Source organism: Branchiostoma floridae, chromosome 9 (assembly GCF_000003815.2).
Source record: "Branchiostoma floridae strain S238N-H82 chromosome 9, Bfl_VNyyK, whole genome shotgun sequence".
NCBI classification, from domain to species: domain Eukaryota; kingdom Metazoa; phylum Chordata; class Leptocardii; order Amphioxiformes; family Branchiostomatidae; genus Branchiostoma; species Branchiostoma floridae.
The window spans coordinates 955,324-965,624 of record NC_049987.1 but is presented as its reverse complement, the minus strand read 5'-3'; the positions used below and the strand labels follow the sequence as shown (position 1 = coordinate 965,624).

The following is a 10,301-nucleotide window of genomic DNA, read 5'->3' as shown; positions in this document are numbered from 1 at the left end:
AGAAATATGCAAAGTCTTATACCGGTCCCAAGTGCGGGAAGAAGTGTTAGAAATATCAGATGTTATGTACTCGCCACGAAGTGACATGTGATGGCGCCATAACGTACGTACGTACCATGTGACGTAGTTACAACCCTACCACTCAATATCTGACGAGTACTTACCATGTGCGCCCCATGGTAATGCCATAGATGACGATCGCTTTGTGTATGTTATAATCATTTGTGCATAGCTTTTCTGTAACGGTCAGCGGCAATGCGCCATACCGATGCCTTTGTTTAGACAAGAAGACGTTGTACAGAAATTGTTGTCGTGTGTTAAGTCAATAAAATGATGGACAAAAATTCTCGTTGTCGACATTTATTCGATGCTTTTGTATCCAGAAAAAGTGTACATGTAACTTAAATATAGATTTATCAATATCTGGTAAATACATACCTGTATTAAGAAAATAAACATAAACATATACACACTACTGATGTAACACACTACCTAATGATGTCTGTATGTGGCACTATGCTCCCCAATGTCTTCATTCACTGTTCTCAGACTACATCCCCATTCCAAATAAGGACTCGTTAAAAATCAACCAACAGGACGGCGTTACTAACAGACCTTGCATGCAAGATTAGGTTTTGCCCAGACATGCCTACTTATCACAATGACTCTGTTTATGCTCTAGACAAATACAATCATTCTGCCTATGTCAAATAGATGAAATAAACGTGAGACCATCATCACCAACATAATTCATATATGATTTGATCAACTTTATTCTATGCGCAATCATGTAGTACATCGTTATCAACTACGTATTTTCACAATGATCTTCGAAGCACATACGTGATTGTTTTCATTACACACAACCAATTAATCAAACAATTACAAAACACAGTGTTAGACAATGTGTACTCAAGACAACGATGTTTTTTCAAACACACTTATGGTCAAAGCAGGATGTCAAAGTATTCAGACCCACTCATCAAACAATTAGAAATCACAGTGTCAGTGATAGACAATATTTACAAAATACAACGATGTTTTTCAAACGCACTTATGATCAAAGCAGGATTTAAAAAGTATTCAGAACCACTCATTTATGACCATAGTTTAGATATCTACATGTAGGGTGACATGCAATTGTTACATGCTTATGTTTGATACACAATGAAATGTTATCAACCATTTGTGCAAAAATATTGTCTACAATACAAGTACATTTGTCTTCAAACCATGTATGATCAAGACAAAGTTAAAACTGTTTTCAATAGACTCAATTGACAATTCTGCTTAACTTCATAGATATAGTGTAGTCGTTTAGGATTATACACTTGGTTGTACATTAACCTAATAGTATCCTTTTTTTACTTAATGTTTGTGTCAATATGACATACTCAGATTATGCAATGTTGTTTCCCCGGCTAAACTTGCCAAAGAAAGAGTTAAGGAAGAGCTTTGCTAACGCATGCAGACCTGGGTTCTTCTCATCGGTCCTGTCACTCCTTTCCTGCTTTGGTTCATAACATGTATAGGGATACATTTTGTGTACATCAAAATATTTGACCTCGTTACTCATAGTATCATTATCATCTAAACCCTCTTCTACAGACGTGCTAGTAACCCATTCGGGACAGCCGCGGCTTTCCTGCTTGATTTTAAGAAATGTGTCAATGTACTCTCTGAACAACTTATCTGGACTACTTTCAAAGTGATGGACTTCATAGATTTTGATGACTTTGTATCCCACCTTTATAGCTTCTATCAGCTCTGCAGTTAGCCATTCACCAAAAAGTGATCGCTCGTCATCGTTATGGTTACATATGGTTTGTCCATTAATTGAACACGTATGACACAATGGGTACATCAGTTCATATCCTACCATATATGACAAAATAGGATTTGTCAAATCTTGTGGTGGCAGTACCAAACACTTTGCAATCCCGCGGTAAGTCCTGATGTCTTCAAAGTTGTCAACCTCGACCACAGAATGTCCAGTCGAGTGTATACGGTATAATTTCTTTGGAATACAGGGATACAAACTGAAAGAAAAAAATACAAATCGTATCACATCCAAACGACATCTTTCATGACAGTTCACCGTTTCTTTCAACTAATATAGACGCAATGTACTTATGAACGTCAATTTTTGATTCCACTCAAACCTCAAACCATACGTAAACATTTCGCAACAAGAAAGAAACATCATATAGATCAAAAGATATATTTTTTGTTCGAAGCGTTTTTTTTGACACATAAAACTCACGCTCATACATGCATACACACGAATAAACATATTTCAACTCAAAAAAACTCACAAAAATTGATGTTGATGTTTTCTCTCATTTTTGACAAAACTTGAAAATATCGCACCAGAAAAGAAAAATCTTAAATTGATGATCTTTATTTGTATGTTCCTGCCCATGTTTGCTAAATGCAGCTAATCTCATGATATGATACTTACGACTGCAAGTACTATTACATTTAGTATTACAGTTGAATAAAACAATATATCGTGAGCTATGCATTGAGAGCACTGGTAAAAAGAGATGCGTATATCATTGTATAAAGAACACTCTAATATAAAGTTGACTTCATTTTCTATACGGTTTGGGTTACAAAGTGTACAGAGTCTACATAAAGATGATAAAAAAAAAATCCTCTACTCACGTTGTGTTGAAAGGCTGATTACTGTATTGTTAATCCTCATCAGATTCGTTCAACAGTTCAGGAAGTCCTTCTTCATCAGATTCGTTCAACAGTTCAGGAAGTCCTTCTTCATCAGATTCGTTCAACTGTTCAGGAAGTCCTTCTTCATCAGATTCGTTCAACAGTTCAGGAAGTCCTTCTTCATCAGATTCGTTCAACAGTTCAGGAAGTCCTTCTTCATCAGATTCGTTCAACTGTTCAGGAAGTCCTAGCGTTGATGTCAAAATCTCAGTGTCTGAGCTGTTGATCACCGTTGTCGCTTGAACCAACATTGCTGGGTCGTCTCTTTCTCTCTCTCTCTCTCTCTCTCTCTCTAACGTGATGCAAGGTGCCTCGCACGCCAGTCGGTATTACTCGATGCAAGAAAATGTGCGATTATATAGTCCTGTGTCTATAGACAACTCGTTTAAGCCGCGCCTACAAAAAACATAACCACACCCGACAAATCTTTTTTTCAGGAAGTCACCAACAATATAGCAATTACAGCCAGTTTTCTGATAAAAAGGTAAACAGGAAGAAATCATTAACCAAGTACAAAAACGTTAATTATGTAATTGACATCACACAATTTTCAGCGCAGGATGTGTACTATTCATTCAATACACAGATTGGGCTGGGTTTCGTATAAGACAAAACAATTTTTGTCTTACAGGAAGTAAGACAGCAAAAGCAATTCACCATGTATAATCATTAAATACATAATTTCCGGCCTCCATCAATTCAAGATAAAAGCATTGAACAGCTCCTTCACATAAGACAAGTAACCTGCACAGGATGTGTTCTATTCATTCAATACCCAAATTGGGGCTGGGTTGCGTATAAGACAAGACAAATTATTTGTCTTGCGAAAAAAAAAAAAGAGAAAGAGAAAAGTAATTCACCGTGTATAATCACTAAACACATAATTTTGCGACCTCCATTAATTCAAAATAAAAGCATTGGGCTGATCCTTCACATAAGACAAGTAACTGTAAATACTTACTTCAATGTCCGACAAGACAGTCAATTAGATTCAAGAACAAACGATTTGATAATTTTAAGACGTATTTTCGATACAGACACACTCACACACAAGCACACGCGCGCGCGATCCCTTGCTCAGGTTTAAAAACCCATAGATTGATGACTGTAGTATCACATCGATTCAATGTTTATAAATTTAAAAAATCTTCTTTTACCAGTAAAGTCTCAAAAAAAACTTGTCTGTAAAATATTTCCATGGTAACTAGTCTGTATTGACATTAGCGCGTGGAGATTTCTTGTCAGACTGGTTTATCCCCCACCACGTTGCCCTGATTGGATGTCTTGACCGTTGTAGGCGGAGCGACGTTTGCTAAACCGGCTTTTCTACAAATCGTCTGAAATTCATTTCTTGCAAACTTCGACAGAAGTAGACGTGACTTCACCCGCAGCAGAAACAAGCAATTCACGTACTTCTACCCCCGCCAGAAACAGACGCCAATGGAGAGACAAGCTGGACCGGAACCATCCTCGTACCTGCCCTTACACCGAAATTGTACAACGTTCTTCGCGAGATAGCCAACATCATCATCATGACAGTAAGATATCAAAAAAATTTTTCTATGGAACTCTACGAAGTCCAGATTTGGCAAGAAGACTACATACCAGTATATATGTATGACCTAATTCATTACAACAAGGCGATAGACTTGTTACGTAGTGACTATCACGAGGTGATATTCCTAACATTCGCTCCCAGTACATCATTCTAAAAGGACAAACGACCATTCAGCAATAAACCCCGGCCCACTTATTCCAGAAAGAACGTTATCGTTTTTCACTCTTTAAATAAAGTAACCCTTATTGTCATCGAGTCTTTACCTTGTCTGTCCGCAAGTACTATAATATACATTAACGATAGTATTAAGATGTTCAGAAGAAATATTATGTGTTGTATCAAACCGTTTTTTGCAACGTAAAAATAAAGTCTATTACATTTCGTTGTCTGTAAGGCAAACCCAAGCTAACCATAGTTGTCGGCACCATATCCAAGCTAAGACATATTTGTCTGTACCATATCCATGGTAACTTACACCGAACTTGTACATAGTTCTTCGCAAGATAGTCAACATCATCATGACAGTAAGATATCGAAAATTTTCTATGGAACTTGAAGTGCCTATTTGGTATGACGAATACGTTCCAGTATATATGTCCCACTGCAAAAAGGCAATAGAATTGTTGCATAGTAAATACCCCGATGTGAAATTCCTGATCCTATCTCCTGTTACATCAGCCTAGAACATCACCAAACCATCCAGCAAGAACACAGGCCCTTTTAAGGTCATCGAGTCTTTACTTCGTCTGTCCACAAGTACTACCATATACATTGACGATTGTATTAAAATGTTCAGGAAAAATATCATGTGTTGTATCAAACCGTTTTTGCAACGTAAAAAATAAAGTCTATTACATTTCAGTTGTCTGCAAGGCAAACCCAAGCTAAGCATAGTTGTCTGCAGCATATCCAAGCTAAAACATAGTTGTCTATACCATATCCATGGTAACTTGTCTACACTGTGTACGACCTGTGACCTATATCCCTAGGGCCAGCTAAAAGTTGCACAGCCGGTTACGTTCTCTGGGGTGCAATGTTGCTATGGTGACGAAAGTCGAGTGCCCCGTAATGTCCTGGTAAGCTGCTTACGTCTTATTGGCCGTAGACGGTAAAACAAAGAGTTGTATTTCAAGGTATTCTATGTCAGTACCTGGCATATCAAGCAAATTTGACCTAATGTTACGCTGTTGCCAGATCAGAGTACATATTAGAGCCGTGTACATGACATGGTTTAATCCCACAGCCAACTGCCATCTCTGTGATCTGTGTTATATATTTGTGACACCGATTCTCTGTGCCCGCGGACTCGGGTTCTGGGAGTTCCGGCCAGCCATATTGGAATCCTGACGCAAAGGTAGTCAATCTAAGACAATACAAGGCATTCAATTACTAGAACCATATTTAACAGTGTCTGGTCCATGAGACATCCATCAATGGTTGTACCAAGCAGTTTAACTTCTTATTTAACTTGTTCTATGCTCTTGCCGTCAGAAAGTTTGGGCATTTTGTCATTTTGGTTTACTTCCGAGAACTATGCATTTTGTCTTTCTATGCGTTCAGGAAAAGATTGTTCGTTCTTACCCATTTACAGTTGTGTTTGAAGAGTTTGTGCTGTTAATATGGACACATAGCTCCCAACCTGTCGCGTCATCATTTACTCCTCTTAGTGTGCCCTCTCTGACTTGTTGCCTGTGGTTGGCAAATTGTCCCCATGGGTGTTAGAAACTTTACGAAACCTGCTCGTCGGACTCCTCTTCCTGGATCCAGTTCACATGCAGATCCAGATTCTTTATCTGTCTCTATCTTACTAGTTTGTTTTGCTGTTGATACCCCTATAAAGTAAAATTCCAAAAATGCTGAGCAGGTTTTTTTTTTTTCTGGCGCTTGAGGCATCTCACTTTGAGCCACGGTGGATCCTGGACCTCGTCCCAGCTAGACTCGGACGGCATATACTACTTGGTCAAAATCTCTGCGGCCCTCTTTCTACATGTGAACCTTCCTTGTGTCTTACTGTCAGATGCTGCACTAGACTCCAATCACTTCTCTGGTGTCCTCCCCCATGTGCTTTCCCTTCTCCTGTTTCGAAGCCAGAAAGTAGCTTTTTAAACTTCCTCAGCCATGTTTCTCAGCAACGTCTTGTCTATTGTCATCTCCCTGCAGAACCTGGAATGAATATCCAGGGAACCCTCTGCCGCCTACTTCAACTGGATATAGTAGCACCTTCCAGCCACTCTGTTTGCATTCATCTGTAAGGTCTGGGTATTTCAGTTTCTTTCTGTCATACGCTGACTGCATGTTTTTCTCCCACGGCACAGTCAGCTCCACGGTGATGATTCCGACCACACCAATAAGTCTGGTCTAAGTGATGTTACGCAGATCTTCTTCGGGGAACATAGGCGGTTCTCCAAGTCCACTAGTAGTACATGTATATGCAATATGCTAAGAAAGAATGGATTTCTTGTAGCTGGCGACATGAGAACAACTCATCTGTCGACTGCTACACATCAGATAAACCTACCGCCGTCCTGACGCTTCAGAATCCCTGAAAATAGAACAAAACAAAATGATGAATGGTGTAATAGTAAAAGAAGTAACGAGTAATGTAAAGAGATGAACAAATTTTGACAGTAGATATTGTTTTAAATAATTCTTACCATACGTTTTTTCGTCTTGAACGGATACAAGGAATGGGTCTGTTTGAAGCTGTTCAACAGCTTTTTCCTCACGTTCCTCTTCCTCCACAACTGCAGTCATAAGTAGCGGACTGACGATGCGTTCTGCTGCCCGGGCGTGACAGCGGTACAGACCTTCCTCCCGCACAGCAAAATCTCGCAGATCTTCACCAGTCTGTCAGGTATCAGAGATGTATAATTTGAACCACAGGCAAAAACAGGACTTCTCATTCAACAACTAATACTTACCACTACATTGGTTGTGGCCGACAGACGGTCGTTCTGTTCTCGTGCGTTGTCGCAGGAACACAGGTACAGCACGTGACACTCCCCTGAACCTTACTCAAATACTCTCGCCTGAACCAGCTGGAAGTATCACGTAAGTTGGCCTCCAGGGTCACATTCTGCGAGAACATAGGTATTGTTCCTTGTCAAGGGAAAGCACCTTCGCTCATGGTGAAAGCACCTCAAATACCATGACAAGGGATCCCACTGCCGAAGGCTCGCGGATCTGCAATGTGGAGGGTTGACTTCCAACGTAGTTTCCGCGCACCGTTTCGAAGTAAGCTGCACATGTCGTTTACTGAATACCTAGGTTTACCGAGTTCATCAGATGTATCTGACCTCAAGCTATCTTAATATTAAGTCTTCAGGTGATTTGCAGTGGTCCCAGTTTCTCCCGAAAGCAGATCATCAGCAACGTTCATCCCAGCAAAATCTTTATCCCCAGTGACGGTATCCTGACTTATGTTACCTGCACACTTGTAGGGTGGAACCTCCTTGAAGCTGCGACTTCTTTGCAACAAGCAGAATGTACATAGCTTGTTTATCACGTTGTCGGCAAGGATCTTTTCCTGTGTGGATAACCCACTCTGTAAACAGTGTAGCAACAGAACTGTTGGGCTGTCCAGAGTTTTCCCCAACCACTGCCTAGTCTGCCTTCATATCTTGTGTCGGCTTGTCTTGGAATTGGACCGTCGGCTGATTGTGCAGTATAATCAAGGATACAATCTTTTAAATCACCATGTAGATGCATATTAGGTGTCATGGACAGTTCGCCAAACAGCATTTCCACTTTATTCCCAAACATCACAAAAGTTGAATCTGCCCAGTCTATGTCGGTGCGATTAACCGCTGGTTTGCACAGATGCTGACAAGTTAAGATAAACATTTGCCAACATCGGTAATGCTCTTGTGGCAACAAGTCTTGCAAACAATACATGATATAGTACAAACTTCAATTTTCCATTCGACAGCAGTGAAAGATCCAAAATTGGAAGTAAATTTTGTTGGAAGGCGCCCAATTCCACATGGAAGATTTATTGTCCCTATGCGTTTCTCTTATTTCTTGAGCTTAGCTTTGGTAAGAATTTCCCGGTCTACCTAAAGCTTGAAAATTCTCTTATTCGTCCCAAGCCATTCCATAACCTTCGATTTCATGCCATCCATATCAAAGTTAGCAAAGGCTTTAAATTTCCCAGCCTATTCTGTGCTTTAACAGATTAATCGGTTCATTTTCTTTACTTTGTCTTTATCGCTGTTCTGCCTCCGCTTTGCTTTCAAACTCTTCTGACAGTCGACGAAATCTTCGAGCATTGATTGACTCTTCGCGGGCATTTGTCACTTCTAAATTCTTGTTGTTCATTGTACTTACCAGCCCTAGTTGCTTCATTGCTTTACGAATGATTTCCTTCCCTTTTCACCTCAATTGTTTAACAGTTGAAGTGTTTAACTCAGGCTAACATCTGTAATCGGGTGTTTATAACGTTTTCTTCAGATAGTGTCAGTCTGCTGATGTATCTGCCTTGCCCCGCTTATCTCAACAGCACGTGTTTAAAATCGGTTCACGAGTGAGTGATTAATGTTCGGATGAGAGCAAGGACTGACAAAGTCCATAGTAAGGTGAATCGACGTGCGTGGAGGTAGGGTAGGCTTTGGCACGCGTGGCAGGTAAAGTTAGTCCCCAAAAAGATACGGACAACTCATTGTTGTATCTCCTCGCGATCGATCGTCTGGCTCAGTGCACTTGTCAGACAAGGGTGCAAGACTGGGGCTGCATATTCTGTGACAAGGTCCTCCGTAGTGATTTCGTTTGCGCATAATGTATAAATGCTGACTAGCGATTTTGCAAATATGATTGACATTAGCATTCAACTCTACGTCTACCTAAAGTAAACCCCCAATATCCTCATTACTTTTACTTGCTTCAGTACGATGCTGTTTAGATAGATGGGAGGGGGAAAAGCGCAGCCTGACTGAACTGGATGTGCATCACCTTGCATTTTCTTGGATGTAGGATCATTTGTCGAGGTCTGTTAAGTCACGCTGTAGATTTGAGGTGGCAAGGGGTTTGGAATGCCCAACAGGTTGTCATATTATAAGCTCCCTGAGAAAGGCCACAGGTTACGCTGGCATTAAGTTCCCAGTGAAGCCGGACGACTTATGATCTATTTGTAAGGAATTCGGAGATCCATCTTACAATCGCTTGTCAAAGCCTCAAAGCCATAGCAGACTTTATCCACAGAATAGCAAGGAATGCTACATCACTTAGGAAGAGAAGGAATGAAGAAAAGTGTACAATAGGGGGCGGGTTGAGGTGGATAGCAGCTGGGAGATGGTTCAGAAACTTCCTTAAAGGTGGATATGAGAATCCTGACCAAGGTCAAGGGTACAAACATCACTTAGAGATATAGCCTTTCTTGTAAATGTTCATTACAAAAGTGCACAGAGTAGTTGCCTTCTTCTGAAAGTATGAGAATTACTTTCCAGACATGTCCGGACCTTGAATGAACTCTCCGTTTGCCACTTTCCTGGTAATTTTGATGGCATCAATGTCCCCTGCAATCTGCACCATACCACAAACTGGTGTAACCCTGGCGAGCTCAGCAAAGAAGTCATTGTACCTTATTGGTGCCAGAAGGTCGCAACCTTCCTAGCGCAGGCCCTCTGCGTCCAACATTTGCAGCAGTATTGTCATCTCTTCCAGCGTAACTTCCATGTTCTTCCCCTTGATTCCCCGTCTGGACCCCAAGTACTGGAGTAGAGGTCTCCGGGCCCTTTTTTGAGCGGATGTAGACCCGATCAGTGTTCTGACCCCTAAACATTGACGGTGTGTCATCACTAGGCTCAGGGGTGCACTGACCGATATAGCTTTATTTTCTAAAACCAATGATTGTTCGTTCTTCAACTAAAGATCGACAAACTTATATATGACTCACCACAAGTACTATGTATGCTTGGATTGATGCTGTTGTTATTTTCTTTTTCTTTTTTTTAGATTAAAGTCATGAAGACATGACGTTGTCAATATCTTAAGGATAAGGTATCATTGACTGCTTCATTTT

At 40.5% G+C, this 10,301-nt stretch overlaps 1 long non-coding RNA gene across 1 annotated transcript; it reads right to left on the bottom strand.

Moving 5' to 3' along the window:
* Positions 1 to 344: 344 nt before the first annotated feature.
* LOC118423652 lies at positions 345 to 3,886 on the bottom strand. Its single transcript, XR_004832079.1, has 2 exons — positions 2,668 to 3,886; positions 345 to 2,039 (listed from the first exon to the last, which is right to left on the bottom strand). It is a non-coding gene; the product is annotated as an uncharacterized LOC118423652 (long non-coding RNA).
* Between the last annotated feature and the right edge of the window lie 6,415 nt (positions 3,887 to 10,301).